General features: G+C 45.9%; 1 protein-coding gene across 1 annotated transcript in view; it reads right to left on the bottom strand.

The window, feature by feature from the left end:
• Positions 1 to 19,877, bottom strand: part of DLGAP1 (DLG associated protein 1) — an 825,909-nt gene extending 806,032 nt beyond the window's left edge. The window contains exon 1 of the mRNA XM_060200748.1: positions 19,685 to 19,877. The gene's annotated coding sequence lies outside the window, so the exon portion shown is untranslated. The remainder of the gene's footprint in view (positions 1 to 19,684) is intronic.
• Positions 19,878 to 22,424: the final 2,547 nt, after the last annotated feature.

Genomic DNA, 22,424 nt, shown 5'->3' with positions numbered 1-22,424 from the left:
CTCTTCCAAAAGCTTTAAGACACAGGAATATTCCCTTCTACCTCCTATGAAGCTAATATCACCCTAATACCAAAAGCAGACAGGGACACAACAAAAGAAAATTACGAACCATTATCTCTGATGAACATAGATGCTAAAAAATACTGAACAATATTCTAGCCAACCAGAGACAGCAAGACATTAAAAAGATTATGCATCATAACCAAATGAGATATATCCCAGGGGTGCAAGACTGGTTCAATATATATAAATCAATAAGTGTGACCCACCACATGATTACCTCGGTAGATGCAGAGAAAGCCTTTGGCAAAACCCAACACCGTTTCATGATCAAAACTTGACAAAAAAAAAAAAAAAAGGGAATAGATGGGAAATTCCTTAACCTAGTGGAGTCCATATACAGCAAGCCTTCAGCCAACATCATACTCAATGGTAAGAAACTGGAACCCACATATTCTATTGTCCAGAGTCACAACTCAGTCAAACCCTCAGAAAATAAGTAGACCTAAAGTTTACCAACTCAATCCATGAATTTGAGTTTGACTACTAAATGTCAGCATTAACAGCTGACTCAAAAGTTTCTCTCCCATAAATTATTCTCTATTTGATTTTCTATTTTATTCATTAGAATCTGTTTCCTAACTCCAAAACCTGGCATCACAATACAACAGCATAGCCATCTACTTTATATCACTGGCACTTACCTACACGTGTCTCTCCCACAAGAATGTAATACCCTAGGGGGAGAGGATGGGATACGGAGTTCTGGGGGTGGGAACTGTGTGGAGTTGTACCCCTCTCATCCTATGGTTTTGCCAATGTTTCCGTTTTATAAAAAAAAATGGAAAAAAAAGAATGTTATACCCTACATTTTTTGAACATGAGATTTTGCAAGCATAATAAGACAGCAGTACAAAATCTCTACATCTTGCATTAATAGGTAGAGAACAGAAATAAGCAGATGATACCCTAAATGTTTCTGATTTTATTCTAAGAGCTATACACTGTCTTCTGATTTTCCACCCTTAAGCCCTCTTTCCTCTCTCTCTTTTAATAGAGATTTTATTTATTCATCAATGAGAGAAAACAGAAGAAAATTGAGAGAGGAAAAAGAAAAAAAAAAAACAGAGAATAACTCTGGTATATGTGATGCCAGGGATTGAACTCGGGACCTTATACTTTATATTCAACACCTTACCCACTAAGCCACCTTGTCGGCCTCCCTTTTTCCTCTTGGATCTGTCCAGAAATAATCTGCACATCATTCTCTCATCTTCCTGTATGCTCTTGGGTCTCCATTACTTAACGAGCTGGGCTCCATGTACTGCTAATTTATTTCATCATTATTCTCTATTCTCTAACGTTCTAATGTTCTTGTGTCTCGGCTTTTCTGGGGCAGGGGGCAGAGATGATTCTTTTGATTTGATCCTGAAAGAGGTCTGAAGAACACAGGTAAACAACGTTGTTATCCTAGGCACAATGGCAAACTGTCAGAATCCAGGGAGGGAGCGTGTGAGTCTCCTAAGAGAAGCTGCGGAAGCTTCAAGCTGTCCCGACGAACACTGAGAAACGCAGCGCGCAGAAAAGACAGCAAAGAATCCCCAGGACTTCAAAGGCAAAGAGAAACATAATAAAAGACCAATAAAACAGCGCACTTGGGTCCTGTGCTGCTCCGGCTTGTGTGTGACCCAGCTTCAAGCCCTGCCCCCACCGCACTGAAGGAAGCTTTAGTGGAGGCTTTAGTGGTCAGTCTCTCTGTCTCTCTGTCTCTCTCTATCTCTATCTCTCTCTGCCTCTGTTCCTATCTAAAAGCAAGAGAATGAGAGTACCGTCATAAAACACAGTGTAATTGAGAAAACCACAGATAAGGTGGCCTGCAGCACAAAAGGACACATTGGCAGGGAGGCATCAGAGCTCAAACTAGAAAAAGGCACTTTCCCCAAGCAGGTTACCAGACACCCTCTCACAGGTTATGGTACGTCTGACAGCAGACCATCGAAATTTCAGTATTCCGCTAAAGAAAGGATTTCAACATGATTTCTCTGACACAATGTCGGAGGTGAGTTATGATGGGAACAGAGACCGGGCAGTAAGCAGCCGCCTGGCATGGCAGAGGGGGTGGTGGGACCACCATGAGGCTGCAGGTGCCTGAACTGGGGAAGGGACGTTTACTGAAAAATACTCGGCTTGTCAGTAAAGATGGAGAATATCTGTGAGGAAATTAAAGCAAAAGCTGCTCCGCTTTTCACTTACTTGAAGGCTCCATCAGAAATCGCCTTCGGTTTCTGTCTTGAGCAACCAGAAGCATGTCTACAAAATGGAAAATATAATCACATAAAAACACTGGCATACAATTCTCAGTAAGAGAAAGCCATTATGGTAAAGCAAAGAAGGAACACGAGTGTGAAAGGCAGCTGCTACAATTGCAGGAAACAAATGTTCAGTGCAGAAGAGACGCAAAACTGAAGTAGGTGAGTTAAAATGGTAATAAAAAAACGACAGCTTTTAGTCATCTGTCAATCCCCTCCCCAGACATAGGGCACTGGCATTAAACGGCCAGGATTTAGGTGTCTCCATAATTGGACTTTGCAAAGAGTTTTGGCTCATGTGAAAGTTTCTCCAGATGCCCTAACAAACACATAGCTCTATAATCACCACAGTAAAGTCACTCTACAAAAATGTAACTCTGGGGAGAGTAAAGTTGTCTGATGGGTAGGGAGAGATAGCATAATGGTTATGCAAACAGACTCTCATGCCTGAGGCACCAAAGTCCTAAGTTCAGTCCCCCGTACCATCATAAGCCAGAGCTGACCACTGTTCTGGTAAAAAAATAAATAAACAAAACAAATAAATAAAAATTAAAAACTGTCTGACTTCTGAGTTCTTTCTTTCATTTCCCTCTCCCAGTGCATGACTACATTGCACTCCAAAGTTGGAGTCACCGGCAGGTTATAGAGACAGATGATGGGGCCAGGAAAACTGAGGACAGATGTGTGCATGAGGAGACGAGGGGTGGTAACTAGGCTTCACAAGCTTTTCCCGGGGTCCAGGCGGTGGCACAGCAAGGTAAGTGCACATAGCTCAGAGCTCAAGGACCAACATAAGGATCCAGTTTCAAGCCCCCAGATAACCACCTGCGGGGGGGGGGGGAGGGGAAGGGGGTCGCTTCAGAAGTGGTGAAGCAGGTCTGCAGGTGTCTGTCTTTCTCTCCCCATCTCGGTCTTGCCCTCCTCTCTCGACTTCTTTGTCCTACCCACCAGTGGTCACAGCAATAACAACAATAATAATAAAACAACTATAAACAAGGGCAACATGGTGGAAAAAATCGCCTCCAGGAGCAGTGGATTCGTAGTGATAACCCTGGAGACAAAAAAAAAAAAAAAAAAAAAAAGCTTTTCAAGCAGGCCAGTGGCATGGCTACCTCCCCCTGCCTCCCGATTTCTGGCTGTGTCTATCCAAATAAATAAAGATAATAAACATTTTTAAAGGAAAGTAAACAAAAGTCATATGAGAGTACCGTAATAATCCATTATCTCAAGCAGGGATCACTTATGACTTTTTCTCTTATGAAAAGAGTCAATTCCCATGTATGATTGATTGCCTGGGACTTGAAGGCTAAAACATGTATGCGTCTGCCTGGAGGCAGGAAGCTAAAGGCCAAAGGTTTTGAAGCTTTGATATTCTGTCGGACTGAGCTTCACTGATGGGAGACAGATGACCCAGCTCATGGCTGAGCTGTAGGCAGTATCTCTTTATTCATGTAGAACGCAGCGCTATCCAAGCCGAGCTAAACTAAACTAAAAACTAAACTAAAACTCACAATGTTGTCTTTATATATACTTCCCAAGTACGGTGTGAACAGGATGTGACATAAAGAGGGTGGAGAGAAAAGTGACTGGTGGAAGATCAGGGTGTGACAAGGAGAGGGGAAGAGGGGGCGGAGCAGGCGAGAATTCTACCACTGAACCACCAATGCCCTGGAGGGAGGGTGGTGCTTTATGTAAATGTAAAAGTGATTTATGTAAATAGACCGCAGCTTTGAATGGGATCAAACCAACCCCATACAGGCATACCGGTGCTTGATTAAGCAGAAGCCAGGAGGAGCTGGCATACTACCCAACAATATTCAGCAAAATGGGGCCGGTGGTGGTGCATCTGGTTGAGCGCACATGTTGCAATACACAAGGACCCAGGTTTGAGCCCCACCTGTACGGGGAAAGCTTTGCAAGTGGTGAAGCAGGGCTGCATGTGTCTCTCTGTCTCTCTCCCTCTCTATCAATTTGACTGGTCTCCTACCCTTTCGATTTGACTGATCCTGTCCAACAAATAAATAAATAAATAAATAAATATAAGAGAGTCAGGCGGTAGCGCAGCAGGTTAAGCGCAGGTGGCGCAAAGCGCAAGTACCGGCGTAAGGATCCCGGTTTGAGGCCCCGGCTCCCCACCTGCAGGGGAGTCGCTTCACAGGCGGTGAAGCAGGTCTGCAGGTGTCTGTCTTTCTCTCCCCCTCTCTGTCTTCCCCTCCTCTCTCCATTTCTCTCTGTCCTATCCAACGACGACGACGACAATAACAAGAATAACTACAACAATAAAAAAACAAGGGCAACAAAAGGGAATAAATATTTTAAGAAAAGAAAAGAAATAAAGATAATAAAAAAAATCATCACAGTCACCTTGAGATCTTGCTGGAACAGTAATGGGGGTTGCCCCCGCCAGCGGCTCTGTTTCAGTAAGCCTGAGTGGAGCTCAGACAACTGCAGCTGACCCTGAGCCCCTGTTGTGAGAGACACTGCTCCTGGTCCTCAAGTCTTATCAGCAGACACACATGAGCACCGCTTGGCAAGCTTTGTAAATCACTCATCCTGGAGCCCACCCTAGAAATAAGAGTGTGGGCTCACAAGACAGGGCCTGAGACTGGGATTTCTCTAGAGCTGTCTGGATGATGCCTAGTGTCTGGACAAAGTTAAGAAATCACTGGTTCATAAAGATATAAAGTGAATGATAATAATAAGTCCGTTCATTCGTAATTAGATCTCTCTGTCAGGGGGCCGGCTTCTCCGTGCTTGGAAGTCGGAGATTCTGCAGTGGTCTACGAGAGCTAAAGCTTTACAGACACTTTCGGCTCCACTCTGTATGCCAACAAAGTATTTGAGTAGTGCCTTCAGTAACTAATGAACCTCATAAATGGTCTACCTCATCTTTAGGAACCTCAAAGGATTTTTTCTTAATAGAAGATGTTAGCTTTCATCATTCATTCGGCCAGAACTTAGAAGAAAAACAGCTTTTTATTTTTTTATCCAAAACAATAAAGTAGCCAAGAGGAAAATCCAATAAAGTTGCTGGGGAAGTGACACGACCCTCAGAACAGATGTGCTGGCTCATTTCTGGAATTTTATGAAGACTATCAACTGGCTGAAACACTGACAAGATCTTTAATGCGACTTGTAAGACAGGGAAAGTAGTGGAAGTCCTTGCAACAGACTAGCCTAGTGATATGCTACCATGGAGAGAGCTTTTTTTAAATTTTTTTTTAATCAACGGCATTTTTCAGCATTAGTCAATAACTGATCAACTCACAATAGTTCAATTAATAGTCTATGTTCATATGATGTTGACTTAATCAAATTCTGTTCAAGTGATAAATGTGTGGAATATGGATCAATATGTGTTGCTGTTTATTCTAATTAAGAAATTTCAATTCCTGAGAACATCATTGTCTCACATTCACTCCTTGGAGGAATATTTGTAAATATTTGCAAGTTCTGGTTATTGATAAAGAAGTTCTTGGTCAGCAGGATGTTAAGAGACGCACACAGGGTGAACTACCCCACACACGGTTATCAAGGGCGGCGGTGAGGACCAGCGAAACAGCCCATCTAAGCAGTGCACCTGCTTTGCCATGGTTTGAACCCAGCCCTCAGGACTAGAGTAGTTTCTACAATGTGCTATGCTTCCCTTTCTCTCTCTCTGTCTCTCTCTGTCTGTCTCTCTGTCTCTCTCTGTCTCCTTCTCTGCCTCTCTCTGTCTCTCTGTCTCTCTCTCTGTCTCTCTCTCTCTCTCTTTGTCTGCAGGGTTATCGCTGGGGCTCGGTGCCTGCACTATGAATCCACTGCTCCTGGAGGCCATTTTTCCCTTTTGTTGCCCTTGTTGCTTATCATTGTTATTATTGTTGTTGTTAGTGTTGTTGGATAGGACAGAGAAATGGAGAGAGGATGGGGAAGACAAAGAGGGGGAGAGAAAGACAGACACCTGCAGATCTGCTTCACTACTTGTGAAGCGACTGCCCTGCAGATGGAGAGTGGAGCTAGAACCCGGATTCTTGGGTGGGCCCTTGCACTTAACCGGGTATGCCACCACCAGGCCCCTACAAGGGCCTGGTTTTAAAAAATGATTGAAGTTCTAAAAAGCAACAACTAGGGGCAGGGTGGTGGCACACCAGGTTAAGTGCACATGTTACAGTGCTCAAGGACCCAGGTTCGAGCCCCAGTCCCCACCTGCAGGGGGAAGCTTCACAAGTGGTGAAACAGGGCTGCAGGTGTCTGTCTCTCCCCTTCTCTACCTCCCCCTCCCCTCTCGACTACTGACTGTCTCTATCCAACAAATAAGGATAATTTTAAAAATTATTGAAAAATAAAAAATGAAAAGCAACGACCACAGTGAGCCAGGGAGGCGGCTGAGTGCGAGAGCCCATGCCCGACATGTGTGAGGTTCTGGGCTGGATCACTACTCACACCGTGAGCACAGCTCTGGTTTCTTTCACTCCCTCTGGTTCTCTTTCTCCCTTCCTCATAAGAAATGGGCCTGGGGGCGGGCGGGGGGGGGGGTTTGAGCAGCGGGTTAGCGGGTTAAGAGCACGTGGCGCAAAGCACAAGGCCCTGAGTGACGATCCCAGTTGGAGCCCCCGGCTCCCCACCTGCAGGGGAGTCGCTTCACAGGCGGTGAAGCAGGTCTGCAGGTGTCTGTCTTTCTCTCCCCCTCTCTGTCTTCCCCTCCTCTCTCCATTTCACTCTGTCCTATCCAACAATAACAACGACATCAATAACAACAACAATAATAACCAAAACAACAAGGGCAACAAAAGGGGGGGGGAATAGCCTCCAGGAGCAGTGGATTCGTAGTGCAGGCACTGAGCCCAGCAATAACCCTGGAAGCAAAATCAATCAATAAGTAAATGGGCCTCGCAGTTCAGCAGTCGAGCACAGGCCTCAAATGCGTGAGGTCCTGGGTCCATTGTCTGGAACCTTAGTAAAAAAAAAAAAAAAGTTGATGACGCTTGAATATCCTTGCCCGAGAGCTAAAGATACTATGACTCTGACTCACAATGTCTGTTTATTTGACTGGAATTACACAGGTCCCTTAGACTGAACTGCAAACATCTGTACGAGGCAAGGAATACTTCCTTGCAGGGTTATCTAAAAAGGACAGGCAGCTACCTTGTTTTCCCTCTAGTCTTTAAAATCCCTATCTGGGCCTTATAAAAGCTGGTCAAGCTTTGTTCCCTGTTTTTTTCTAGACTATGTCCTTACTGCAGTTTTTTTCTAGACTATGTCCTTACTGCAGACTTCGTCTGTGTTTGTACTTACTCATCTTTGAAGGATGTGCTCATTGGCTCTTTTAAGGATACTAAGCAATGGGGAGATTCTTTCCTGGAATGAAGGGGCTAATTTTCCTCAAAACAAGCAGATGATAACATCTGCAACAGGTTCCACAGAGACCTACCTCTGTCACACACACACACATACACACTGACAATTAAGAAAAGGCGGAGCAAATCGATGGGGTCTACAGTCAACAATATTTATACCCCTTTCCCATATTTGGGAGCTACTCTCTTCCCTGATCCAGCTTTCTGGTCGTTTTCAACTCTGACACCATCTCTCCAGACAATACTTTTAGCCCACCTGCATGTTAGCTGTCAGGCTCAGGCAAAAATTAGTTAGGTCATGGGCCCTCTGGAATATACCTAAAATAGACCTACTAGCTTTTTCCAACATGAAGACCCCAATTCTCATCTGCTATATTCTTACCTCTAGTTTCCTAACTATTAACATACATGCCCACCATTTTGGGACCTCTGCAAAATTAGTGCATCAGAAAATTATATATATATATATTTTGTTCCTGCAGTCCAAACCTAAACTTACAAAGACAGGAAGTGTTACTATAATGGATTAAACCCAAATAATCTAGACATAATTATCCTGCAACCCTTCCCTTAATTAAAAAAGGGGGATTTTCCTACCTAGTCAATTAGTAAAAATCTCACTCTGTTTTTTTTTTCAATTTTTAATATTTTATTTATTTACTCACTGTGCTTTACACAAAGCAATTTTTTATTAGTGGTTTAATAATGATCAACAAGACTGGAGGATAACAGGAATACAATTCCACACAGTTCCCACCACCAGAGTTCCCTGTCCCATCCCCTCCACGTGAAGCTTCCCTGTTCTTTATCCCTCTGGGAGTGTGGACCAAAGATCTTTATGGGGAGCAGACGGTGGGAGGTCTGGCTTCTGTCACTGCTTCTCCTCAGGACACGGGTGCTGGCAGGTGGACCCACACCCCCAGCCTGTGTCTGTCTGTCTGTCCCGAGTGGGGCAGGGCTCTATAAGTGTTTTCATCTGCTGACGTCTTTATAGACATTGCAGACACCTGACGTGCAGGCACGCATTCAGGCCCTGGAGCAGAAAGGAAGGATGCCGCTGGAACGCAGTGTCTACTGCCTCTCTATTCGGGGCTGACTGTCAGGACCCACTGCTCTGTAAGGATCAAGCATAAATGCCTTCTCCTGGTAGGCCTCTCAACTCTTTTCCGTACCCTCGTCTTAATAAACATGCATTCTGACCAGAACAATGAAAGATAGCCTTCTGAAGGTTGCTTTAGATGCACTGAATTGTTTTTCAATTAAATCTTCCTTGAGGAGAAAGATATAAATTTGATTTCTTTTAGAATCTCTTCACAGCACACTGCCCCATGTCAGACACAGGCTTGTTGTTACTGGGACTGTGGGACTCTTGGCCTGTAAATACAGCACATGAATCTTGCAAGAACTCAAAGACCAGGCTGCTCAATCAACATGAGCTTTTGCTGACTCTGTTTACTCATCAGATAAAAAAAGGGGGGTTCGGGCGGTAGCGCAGTGGGTTAAGCGCAGGTGGCGCAAAGCACAAGGACCGGCACAAGGATCCCGGTTCGAGCCCCCGGCTCCCCACCTGCAGGGGAGTCGCTTCACAGGCGGTGAAGCAGGTCTGCAGGTGTCTGTCTTTCCCTCCCCCTCTCTGTCTTTCTTCATCTCTCAATCTCTCTCTGTCCTGTCCAATAAAATGTCCTCCACGAGCAGGGATTTGTAGTGCTGGCACCAAGCCCCAGCGATAATTCTGGAAGCAAAAACAAAACACAAAATAAAATCAAGAAAATTTCAACTGGGAAAATTAAAACGACTAAAATGTCCCCTGAATAGACAAGTAATCTTTAAGTAATTTACTCAATGCTGCTTTTCTTTCATGTAAAAAGATGACTGTCAGATTTATTCTTATACATAAAAATAAATAGTTAATAGCAGTGCTTATTAGCTGCCCACCATTGAATTAGATACTTTTTACATAGCTGATTCACTTAATCATAAAAAAAAAAAAAAAAAATCTCTTGGATGTCAGCATCATTGTCCTTGTTTTTTCAAAAGAGGTAATTGGGCTCAGAAAATTAATTAATTTAGCCAGTTATCTAACTATTTATCTCAAGGTAAGGAATCTGGGGAGGGGGTGATAATGCTGTTATCCAAAACACAAACAACTAATATCTGTTGGTCCCATTCCAGCAGGTAAATCCACTCAGTCAACTTCAACACTTTCATTTCATGAAATTTGGTTTTAATGTTTCCTAAGTTGCTGTTGGGATATGTCCAGATTCGTCTAAAATATTGCTATAACTAAAACCCAACTCAGTTTTCCTCACTACAATTCAGCTGCCTAGCTCAAATTCTTGTATTTTCCAGCAATGTCATCATTTCCAGTACACTCAGATTGCAAATGTTCCCTCAGCCTTCTTTAACAACTAAATACCAATCATCCCCCCCAAAAAAAAAATGCAGTTGTGACTCATTGGGGGGGGGGGAGACATTCTGTTAGCCAATGTGTTTAGTCCTAAGGAGATGCAGGATCACATAAGCCAATTATTATATATAGAAGCTTAAAATCTTAAATATTTTTCACAAGGCATTTTGAGTTTAATGCATAAAGTACAAGATACAGAAAAACACAACTGGAATTCAACAGAGAATTTATTCTTTTAAGAATAGTCATGAAAGACTTCATATGCGAAGACAGATTTGACTGGGCCTTGAAGGACAGAGAGGTTGCTAAGATGCTCTTTCAACTTGTGAACTACCCACCACCACCCCCCCCACACACACCCACTTCACTGAGGGGTTTATGGTTTCCAGTACAGTGGTTTGCAGGTAGGTACAACCTCTCAGCTCACCTTCCCACCATCAGTAGCTGTTAAGGCATCTTCAAGACAGTCTCTCCTCCAGCCTAGTTCCATTTCCCACCATCATCAACCAGGATTCCAGAGCCCCTCTAGCTCATCCCACTCCCTCCTCTCCCAGAGTCCTTTGCCTGGGTGCATTAAGCCAGGCCAGGTCCAAGTCTTTCCTTCTTGGGCTCCACCCACCTGGGACTGACAATCATCCAGTTTGTCCTTCTCTCCCTGGCTTATCTCATTCAACAGAACACCTTCCAGTTCCGTTCCAAATATGGCAGAGGTGATGAGTTTGTTCTTTTCTATTTTATTTAGTTATTTATTTATTTTGATTCATTCATTTATTTTGATAGAGACAAAGAAAGGACAGATGGCGGCACTGCTCAGCTCTAGATAAAGTGATGCCAGGAATTCAGTCTCAGCCTTTTAGGGTTCAGTCATGTATGTTTTGTACTCTGGCAGACTGAATTCTTTCCCTGGACCTTGTTTATTTATTTTACAAGAGAAATAATGAATGGGGGTAGATGGCATAGTGGTGATGCAAAGAGACTTTCATGCCTGAGGCTCCAAAGTCCCAGGTTCAATCCCCCACACCACCATATGCCAGAGCTAAGCAGTGCTCTGGTTGAAAGAGAGAGAGAGAGAGAGAGAGAGAGAGAGAGAATATGAGCAAGAGAATACTACTGCTCAGCTAAAATGTATCAGGATATCAGGAATCAAATCTGTGACTTCAAACCTGTGCTCCTACTGCTATTTCCCTAGTAGATTTATTTTGCATAAAAAGAAGAAAAAAAAAAGAGTGAGACAGCATTGTAGTTTTTAATACTTTTATTTCAGAACCTCCCCCCTTTCCTTCCCCAATCAGTGCTGAGCCCCTTAAGCAGTGAATGTAGCACAACCTAAGCCGTCACCTGTTGGCCATGCTGGGATCCGCCCTGTGCTTGCCAGGTATTATCAAAATAATCTGAGGACCAAGTCATGCCACGTTAGAGACTGCTAAACATGCTGTGACCAGCCATGCAAAAGTCCCCTTAGAGCTGCAGGTCTTACACAGACCACAGATCCGCATCCCATCATCACTTCACTCACTCACTCAACCCATCCTTGCTAACCATGTTCTGTCAGGTGCCGCTCTAGGCATTGGGGATACTGGGTGAACAAACTATATTCAGTTCATGGAATTCACAGTTCAGTTCTATGGAGCAGATATATTGAATCATCATAAAAGCCAACACATTATTTATAATAAAAGTACCACAGGGAGAAGAAAAGAGAAAGAAAGGAAGGGAGAAGGAGGGAGAGAGAAGGGGGGGGAGAGGGGGAGAAGGGGAGAGGGGGGGAAAGGGAGAGGGGGAGAGGGAGAGAGGGAGAGAGAGAATGAAAACGGAGAATGAAAGGGAGGACAAGACACTAAAACTGCATTCAACTGGAGAGCTTCACAGATTAGATGACTTTTTATCTGAGGTCTGGAAAAGAAGAAATAATGTAAGAAACAGTGTTCCAGGGAGTGCGAAAGAGGGGGTTGAGGAGAGGGATTTTTTTTGTCTTGCTTCAAAGAGGCTAGAGAATAGAATCTCATCAGAATTGCCTGAGCAAGAATTCACACAATAAAGCAAATGTTTCACTGCTTCAAGATTCCCCTGCTGGCCCTCCCTCCCCAACCCTAGATGGGGAAGCACAGCACTTGAAAAGACAAAAAAAATCGAAAACGTTACTTTGCTTTCTGGGTTAATGTCTGGGAAAATACCTTGGAAGGAAATGACTGTGCCTTTCTGCTAGAGCAGTATAATGAATCACATCAAAGAATAGCTGTTTGCAAAGTCGGAGACAAGATCAACATGCCATTTTCCCCTGAAACTGTGTTTTATTCATATTTCAAGATATGAAGTTTTTTTTTTCATTCTCTCTCTCCAGACACACACACACACACACACACACTCACCCTAGCAGGGCAATTTCTATTCCAGAAATAGACTCCACAGTTTCCACAAAATTGAAACCAGGAAAGCTAGAGTCTCCAGAGAAAGTAGAATCATGAGGTTAGAGCGGGGTTAATGCCAATCCTCCTATCAGATCCTCATAGATGTTCTCCAGTCATAGAATTAAGAGGGAAGTTACTCCAGCACATGTTTGCAGATCAGCCACAACCTTATCACAGAGTAAATCAGCAGAGCTGGGAATATGCCCAGGGAGAGAGACCTTCCCACAAGCTGCCGGGGGGTCTATCTAAATGTCTCTGAGGCCTCCTGGTGCACAGGTTTGGGAGATGAGAAGGTTCTAGCCCAAGCCCATTCTGCTAATTGCTTATTTCATTGTTTCAACAAGCCCACTAACTACCCTGCTGAATCCTGAAATAACCTGGCAGGGCTGGCAGTTTGTATACTGCCAGAAAACAATTTTCAGGCTTGCTTCTCGTGATGTTGCTTACACATCTGACAAGAAAATATTGAAAGGAGACACAGAGATTCTTAGTGAGGGGCCAGGCGGTGGCACACCTGGTTAAGCACATAGTATGAAGCACAAGGACCTGCCAAGGACCCTCCCCCCCCCAGCCCCCAACCCTGGCTCCCCACCTGCAGGGGGAATGCTTCATAAGCAGTGAAGCAGGGTTGCAGATATTTTTTTCTCTCCCTCTCTATTTTCCCCCCCTCTCAATTTCTCTTTGTCCTATCCAAAAAAAGAGAGAGAAAGAGAGAGAAAAAATGGCCACCAGGAGCAGTGGATTTGCATTGCCTACACTGAGCCCCAGAGATAACACTGGAGGTAAAAGAGAGAAAGAAAGAAAGAAAGAAAGAAAGAAAGAAAGAAAGAAAGAGAAAAATGAAAAAGAAAAGGAAAAAAAAAGAAATTCTCAATGACAACAGAACATTTCATCTTAAGTAAATATGAAAACGAGAGATGCAGTTTGGGGTCAACCCTAGTTTGAAGTGAACTTGCAAATTCACAGTAGATTCAGAGTTCTGACATCTACTGTAACTTCCAGCACTAAAAAGGGCATAAATTATGGCTTTATTGGTTCTTGTCTACTCATGAAAATGTCCAAGAATCTGGCCCATAGGCCTATGGGTATTTAGAAGACTTCTTGGCTGTGAGCTGGTCTTCCCAAGTGGGGTGTCGCTAACAGTTAATAAACTATACCTGAAAGAGAAAAGAGTACCAACTAGAGGAAATCTTAAATCAGTAAAAGGAAAAAAATATTTTAGCTTCTCACGTATACACCAACTTGTGAACTCCTATGAATGTTTTTTGTTTGTTTGCTTTCCAGAGCACTGCTGAGCTCTAGTTTATGGTGGTGCAGGGGACTGAACCTGGGACTTTGGAGGCACAGGCATGAGTCTCTTTGCATAACCATTATGCTACCTCCCCCACCCCTTCTATGTGTAACTCCTACGATTGACTACAATGAAGGCTACAATGCTGATGAGCCATCAATAACATACAGTAGTGACTGGGTACTACGTGCAGTCAGACTAAGGAAGAAAAAGCCTCAACGGGAAGTCATGCCCCATTATTTATGTCCCTGTATCCAAACCCTCCTTTCTTTGCTTTTAAATACATTTTGCTAAAGGTCATAGGAGCTGAAGTAGTCAATACTGGAGCGTGTACGTGTTTGGTTACATACAGCAAGCATGTATGGTTGTTAATGCATTCACTGTATATTGTATATGTAGTTTATAACAGAATATCCTCTACAAAGTTCTTCTTTTCCCTCTGTCAGACCAGAGGATCAATGGGATAAATACTGAATGGTATTTATATACACTTTCCTCATGTTTGGGAGCTATTCTCTGCCCCAATCCAGCTTTCTAGCCTTATTCTCAATGCTGACACCATCTTCCAAGACAGTAATTTTAGTTCACGGGCATGTTCGCTCTCAAGCTCAGGCTAAAATTACTAAAGTCACGGGCCCCTTGGAACATACCTAAAATAGACTTCCTAGCTTCTTCCCACACAAAGGCCCCTAATTTCATCTACACTATTCCTAACCTTTGGGCTCCTGTTTATGAAACGTTTTGTCCTGCTTTACATCTTACCACCTTTCAGTCACCAAGTTGAAGATGCTACTATGATTCCATCCTGACTTCCCTGGGCAGACAACCTCACCTCTCCAGAGCCCTACCCCAGCAGGGAAAGATAGAAACAGGCTGAGGGTGTGGATCCACTTGCCAAAGCCCATGTCCGGCAGAGAAGCAATTACAGAAGCCAGACCTCCCACCTGCTGCACCCCATAAAGATCTTTGGTCCATGCTCCCAGAGGGATAAAGAATAGGGAAACTTTCAATGGAGGGGACGAAACACAAAACTCTGGGGGTGGTGAATGATGTGTGAAATTGTACCCCTTTTTCTTACACTCTTGGTAATCATTATTGAATCACTAATAAAATTTAAAAAAAAAAAAAAAAAAAGAACTACATCAGTGTTTCAGAATATGGACCACAGGGCTAACATGAATGGGGGCCTAGGTTGGCCTTCAGAGCCAAATTTGCCAAAATGGAATAGTAATCTGCTTGTTCACTCTCTCTACCCCTTTCTCTGTCACTAATTTTTTTTTTATTTAAAAAGAAGCATCTAAACTACCTGGTATCTAAGGAATTCTCAATAACTTGTATACCAAATTAAAGTGACTAGAGACTGCTTCTAAAACTTTTGCTGTGGTGGAAGGACTTAGTAGACCTTCCAAGAACATCTTCCTGATACACCACAATCCAGACAAAGTCACTCTCATTGGACAGCTACAAAAATCAGCCTGCTAATCCTCTGTGGTGAGAAGGAGGAGGAGAAGGAGGAGAGGGAGAGGGAGAGGGAGAGGGAGAGGGAGAGGGAGAGGGAGAGGGAGAGGGAGAGGGAGAGGGAGAGGGAGAGGGAGAGGGAGAGGGAGAGGGAGAGGGAGAGGGAGAGGGAGAGGGAGAGGGAGAAAGGAAGAGGAGGAGAAAGAGAAGGAGGCTGAGGGGGAGGGGGAGAGGGTGGGGGTGGGGGTGGGGGTGGGGGTGGGGGTGGGGGTGGGGGTGGAGGAGGAGATGGAGGAGGAGGTGGAGGAGAAGAAGAAGAAGGAGGAGGAGGAGGAGGAGGAGGAGGAGAAGGAGAAGGAGAAGGAGAAGGAGAAGGAGAAGGAGAAGGAGAAGGAGAAGGAGAAGGAGAAGGAGAAGAAGAGGGCTTAGAGGGGGAAGAGGAGAAGGAAGAGGTTATTTGGGGACCACTGGGATGATTCCTTTCTTTGAAAATGGACAATTGGAAGCCTTTAGGATATTCTGGGGATAAAATAGATGGTAAAGACATAGGGTACTTTGGAACCTTTAAGCGTCTTAGCAACACAAAGGGTTTTTAGAATGTTAAGAAAGGAACTTCTAGGGAGTCGGGCTGTAGCGCAGCGGGTAAAGCGCAGGTGGCGCAAAGCACAAGGACCGGCATAAGGATCCCAGTTTGAATCCCGGCTCCCCACCTGCAGGGGAGTCACTTCACAGGAGGTGAAGCAGGTCTGCAGGTGTCTATCTTTCTCTCCTCCTCTCTGTCTTCCCCTCCTCTCTCCATTTCTCTCTGTCCTATCCAACAATGACAACAACAATAATAACTATAACAATAAAACAAGGGCAACAAAAGGGAATAAATAAATTAAATAAATATTTTAAAGATTTAAAAAATTTATAAAAAAAAGAAAGGAAATTCTTGTAACTGTATTTCTTTAACATAAAATATACAAAGAGAACAACATACCGCAGACATAAGGCATAGTTTGTAAGTGTGGGAGGTGTGGATTGGGTGAATGTGTTCAGATTTCTTCAAGAGTCCTTTCAGCCTTCCTGCTTTAACCATATTTTTTTTAGCAGAAGAAAATAATTGTCAAAAGAAATAGAAAAAGAAACAAAAGGACTTACAACTGCATCTCCTTTACTAAAATTAAACAAAAAGCAGCAAGAGGGGTTTCTATAGTGATGAAATCTTTGTGAGTGCTTCCAACTGAATATTTCCTAAGTGGATACAGATCTTTCCACATGGAACAAACAGAGTTGGCAGAGGTGGAACATTTTGTGGTGATGGTTGAAGACACCATAATTTGAATTTGAGTCTATGTCGGAAGCTCCAGTATAAAAAATACCCATTACATAGCATTTTACTAATCTTTCTAACTTTGAAACATTTAAATGAAGTCAAACTCAAAATGCTAAAGTATTTTTTCAGAAAAAGGTGCTATTTACAAAGACTCTAGTTCCTGAATTAAATTATAACTCCTAATATTACTATGCTACTTGTTTCACATGAACAGTTAACTTCTTCTGTGCCTTTCTTCACAGCTGTATTTTTACATTTAAGAACAATCAGCCTAGATTTAAGAACAGTCAGCCTAGATTTGTATGAGGGGGGGGGGGGAGCCACTAACAGAGTTAACATGGAAACAATCTGTTTTTCCAAGTTTGGTCCATTAGAAAACTTCAGCTAAGAAACATTTCAAAAGTAGAACACTTTAAATACTGTAAAAAGAATGTTGTATTTCTATAATTATTGATAGGCTTTATCAAGGGCTAGCCCTAGCGTAGTAGAGTGTGCATGGACAGAGAAATTAGAGAGGCTTAGCAATGAAAATTCCCCACAGGGAAAACTCATGCACACACACACATCATTCCACCAAAAGCACAATTACCCATTTATAATCTGAAAGGTCCTGTCAGAAAAAGCACTCGCTAATTCTGTTAGGGAACCAATACTGAGATTCTCTGAAGCACCGGAAATAAAGTATACAGCAAACTCCCCTAAGATGGAAACCCTCATAAATGTATAGAAAATTAGACGTAAACTAAGCCCTGCATTTTGCAAATGAATTAAAGTTTTCTGTAACACAAGGAACGAGTATTTCTTGCATGTGTGCATCAGTTACATTTAAAAAGATAATCGTGAGATTGTACAATGAAAACTATGTACATTTCAAAGCAGTGACTTCACTGCCACTTTAAAGTGAGCCAATACATCCAAAAGAAATTAGTTACAAAGCTCCAGACAGCAAATGCTGTGAATGTTCCTATTTCATAATGGAATATGAACTTTCTGAACTAAGGGTAGTTTTTTGAAACCCAAACATTTTCATTTACATGTATACTGAATAGATACATTTGATTTTGTGCTGTTGGATTTCCCTTTTAATTTTTTTTCTTTTTTTATGAGTGATCTAATACTGATTTACAAAATTATGAGCTAGCAGGGTGTAATTCCACACTGTTCCCACCAGGAGAGTTGCATGTCCCCATCCCCTCCACTAGAAACTGCAGTAATTCTCCCAAGCAAAGAAAACTTCATCCTGTTAACATTAAATGAATCTGATTATCTGTAACATTTCTTGCCTCCATGTTATTTCTGTTCAAATTAGAATACAGATTTCTGTTCTCTATGCAAAATGGCATAAGCCAAAAGAAAGTTGTTTCCTGAAACTGAATTTTTGCTAAAAATAACATTCAAAAAGCAGTTAGCTCCTTACTGGTTTAAAAAAAAAAAAGAAAAAGAAAGGACAGGAAGGAAGAAAGGAAGGAAGGAAGGAAGGAAGGAAGGAAGGAAGGATGGATGGAGAGGGGTAAGGGGGAGAAGAACTTGGAAGATTTTTGCACTTGGCCCTGAAATCTCCTTCCTAGCCGTTTTCCTCATTTCTGGACCTGACCACAACTCGGATGGGTCCATCCGCACGTTCCAGAACCATGCATAAAGACTACAGAAGCTAAAGCCCTGTCTTTAATTGCGACTTTTATTAGATGTCGTTCATCACTGCGATTCTGTAACTTCCCCTGTGACCTGGGGGGGGGGGGGGGGCAGGGAGCCTCGGCCCCTCTCTCCCACCGCCCAGAGCCAGGCCTTCCTAGGCATGTGGACTGTCTGGGAGTCCAGGAGAAGTAAGGTCTCGCCCACCGCCCCTCCCGCGGTCCCCCCCACCCCCAGCGGGCAGCCAGCGCGCACAGCCTGGGAGTCCCGGGCAGGGTCTGCAGCTCCGCAGGGCCCTTGGGGCAAGTGCGGCGTGTGGTTCCTCGCCTGGCCTGGACAAGTCCTAGTGGGGTCTGGGCTCCTTAGTACCGGGTCTCGCTGTCAGCCCCAGGTTCTCCGGGATCTGGCCTCGGGGACACCTCTCCAGTGACCCCCACCCCGCACCCACACCCCCAAAGAAGCCGACTCGCTCTCCCTCGCTCTCCCTCGCTCTCCCTCCTTCTCCCTCCCTCTCCCTCTCTCGGTGTGGGAGTCTCTCCAGTGCGCCCCCGTCTCCCTTTGTGCGGGTCTCCGGGCTCTGCGCACACACGCACACAGGGGAGGGTCTCTCCACGGCCGCAGCGGAGTGTCACCGCCCCCAGCCCCCAGCCCCACGCACTCCCCCTACACACACACACACACACACACACACACACACGCACTCCCCCTACACACACACACACACACACACACACGCACACACACACACACACACACACACACACACACGCACACACACACACACACACACACACACACAACATGTGCAACAACTAGCTTTGCCAGCCACCGCGGAGCCGGCCGCCCACACCTATCCCTATCCCGCAAGGTGCTCCAGAGGCTGGGGGCCACCGGGGAAGGTGTGCGCCGGACTCGGGGAGGGACGGGGCCCGCGCTCGCCTCCCCTCTCCTCCCCCCACACACCCCTGCAGGACCCCGTTGCGATGAGGGGCGCGTCCCCCCATCCCAGGGAGCCGACAAGGAGCAGCAAAGCTGATGCGGGCGCACCGGCCGGAGGGGCTGCAGCGGCCGCGGGGCGGAGGGCGGGGAAGGGGTGCAGTGTGCCCCCCGGGCGGCGGAAGGGGAGCCGGGGGCCGGGGGCAGTGGAGCCGGGGGCCGGGGGCAGGAGAGCCGGAGGCCGGCGGGCAGGAGAGCCGGGGGTCGGGGGCAGGGGAGCCGGGGGTCGGGGGCAGGGGAGCCGGGGGCCGGGGGCAGGGGAGCCGGGGGCAGGGGATCCGGGGACAGGGGAGCCGGGGCAGGGGAGCCGGAGGCCGGCGGGCAGGAGAGCCGGGGGTCGGGGGCAGGGGAGCCGGGGGCCGGGGGCCGGGGACAGGGGAGCCGGGGCAGGGGAGCCGGCGGGCAGGAGAGCAGGGGGCCGGCGCAGGGAGCCGGGGGGAGAAACCACCCAGCGCGCACGGCGACCGCAGTGGCCGCAGCAGCAGCCCGGGTTCCCCGCGCCCCCGCGCAGCCCCGCAGCCCGCATTACCTCGCCTGCGCCCGCAGTCAGTCCGCGGGGGCCACCGCGAGCCCCGAGCGAGCCCCTGAGGCGTCCTCCGCGCTGGGACGGGCTGAAGAGGAGGAGTCGGCAGAGGAGCCCAGGCGGCCACCGAGTCCCCCGCGCCCAGGGGCGGCGAGGCCGCGTCCTCCAGGTTGCGGCGCGGGCGCGGGCGCGGGCGCGGGCGCGGGCGCGGGAGCGGGAGCTGGGCGCCGGGAGGCGCCTGGAGGCGGCGGGCTGGGCGGCGGGGCTGGGCGGGTCAACCGCCCCTGGGTGCTGCTAATACGGCGGGAGGAGGAGCCGGCGTTGCCCCCGCCCCGCGTGTCCCCCGCGTGTCCCCCGCCGCCCAGCCGCGCTCCAGACGCCGCTGCGCGGCCGCCCCCCCCCCGCCCCCGGCACCCGCCACACCTGGGGGCGCTCCCGGGCCGCGCTTTGGGGGACAGGTGCGCTCGGAGGGTGGCAAAGGGGACGAGCACCCATGGGTGCGTGCGCCCCGTCCTGTCCCTTGGGCTAGAGGGGGAGGCGGAGGGGGAGACCTTTCCCTCCTCTTCTGGCCTGTCCAGGTTGCTAGTCCTGGCTTTTTTGTGTGTGTTTTTTTTTGAGGGAACATCAAATCAGAACTTGGACCAGTTCCTATCAAAGGCAAGTTGGTGGCAGGGGATTTGCGGACCTGTCCTGGCCATTGGGGGCGGGGGGCGGGGGACGGTTCTCGTGATCGCTCTCTTGGGAAAAATGCAAAACTCACAAGGACTGACTTCAAACCCAGCTCCACTGCTGTCAGCTTGATAGCTCACAGCCTGGGCTTCCTTATCTGGCCAACGCGGGCGCTGGGGAATGATAGGGCATATATAGTATATATAGTATAGATATATATAGATAGGGCATATATGTGTGTGTGTGTGTGTGTGTCCCTCTTACATTTAGCTTAAATACAGTAAGAAATATAAATCCCCATTCCTCCTGTCCTCCGACCTGGACACATTCCTGAGCCAAGTGCACTTCGAAACCGAGCTCATTCCCGCAGGCTGAAGACTGCACCTCTAAGTGCTGTGAAAGTAGCCAAAATCCACTGAGGTGTTAAAAATAGGAGTGAGTAAATGGAAATGAGCAGATAAACGTATTATGCTTAGAAGTTCGAGTCCCGATCTCACGCAAAGAAGACCAGAATCACATGCAATAGCAAGAGCCTTGATTATCAAGCTTAAGCTTGGGCCACAGACACCCTTCCACGCAAGGGGAGAGTCTGTGACCCCGATCATTTCTCATCCCACCTTTTTATACCTATCACAGGGTGGAAATATTTACGCAGAACAAGGAACAGTTGGTTTCAAGTTAACGGCTGTTCTCAATATTCAGGGCTTTTCTTTAACCTCCACAAAGGGAGACATGAGTCTGTGAGAGCAAGAAGGGAGACAATCAGTCTGGTTCCTGATGCTGAGCTCTTTCTGCATGACCCACTTAAGTACTAATGTCACCGATAGCACCTAAAATGATCAGGGCTAATCACCCTCTTCCTGTCTCCTTCCAAAAAGAATGGCCATCTTCATTGAGCATACCCTTTGTCCTACCAGTCCCCTGAGAGAACAAATGTCAAAAAGCCTATAATCTGCTTTATGTAATTGTACTCATAAAGTTATAGCTGAAGATTTAGCATATGCTTTGTGTGATATCTAATTATAAATATTAATAGAAATCATGTTTAAAGAAAACACTTCTATAAATGCGGAGAGGTGAAAACCCATTTCCATAAAAATATAGCTCAGATAAATATTTTTTTCACAATTTCACTGAGTGATTTTCCATTACAGAAGAAATAAAAATTCAAACTATTCAGCACTGAAAGAAATGTAGTTGAATTCTCATCATGTAGGACACTACTTTAACAAAGTTCTAAAAGATAAATTTCGTCAACTTGATAATTACTAGTACCAGGGCACTAGGTTTCAAGTGAGCTGAGATGAAAAAGACAAAGCACAGATAGAGGAAACATTGCCTTCATTGCCTTTAGAAGACACTACCTTGCCTCTCCAGATTTGCAAATTTGTTTAAGCCATTAGAATTTTCTTTTTTTAAATATTTATTTCCTTTTGTTGCCTTTGTTTTACTGTTGTAGTTGATGATGTCGCCGTCGTTGTTGTTGTGGTTGTTATTGTTGTTAGATAGGACAGAGAGAAATGGAGAGAGATGGGGAAGACAGAGAGGGGGAGAGAAAGACAGACACCTGCAGACCTGCTTCACTGCTTGTGAAGCAACTTCCCTGCAGGTGGGGAGCCGGGGGCTCGAACCGGGATCCATATCTGGTTCTTGCGCTTTGTGCCACCTGCGCTTAACCCGCAGCACTAACGCCCGACCCCCTATGCCAACTGTTTCTTCCAACCTCACATTAATGAATCAGGATTCAAAATCACAAAGCAGAAAGCATTTGAAGAGCCAAACTTCCCAGCTTAAATTCCCTAGCTCTACTAGAATGGGGAGCAGACTCAAGGAGGAGGGGAGGAGGGTATGCAGGAGGAGGAGAAAGGCACCTGTGTTTAATGCCCTTGTGAAAATGCAGATGACTGGACACGACTAACTTCTCATGCCAGAGAGTCCAATACTTTATCCACTGTGCTGCCTCTTATGTCACGAGTAACTTCTCCAAGTTAAAGCAGGGAGTCATTATGGAGAATCTGGTGCTTACAGCTTTACCTGCTTGCTTGCTTTCTTACTAGGGTTACCACTGGGTTTCAGC

The sequence above is a fragment of the Erinaceus europaeus genome, chromosome 10 (assembly GCF_950295315.1).
Source record: "Erinaceus europaeus chromosome 10, mEriEur2.1, whole genome shotgun sequence".
Taxonomy (NCBI): domain Eukaryota; kingdom Metazoa; phylum Chordata; class Mammalia; order Eulipotyphla; family Erinaceidae; genus Erinaceus; species Erinaceus europaeus.
Note: the sequence above shows the minus strand (reverse complement) of the source record. Positions and strands in the feature narration are given on the sequence as shown.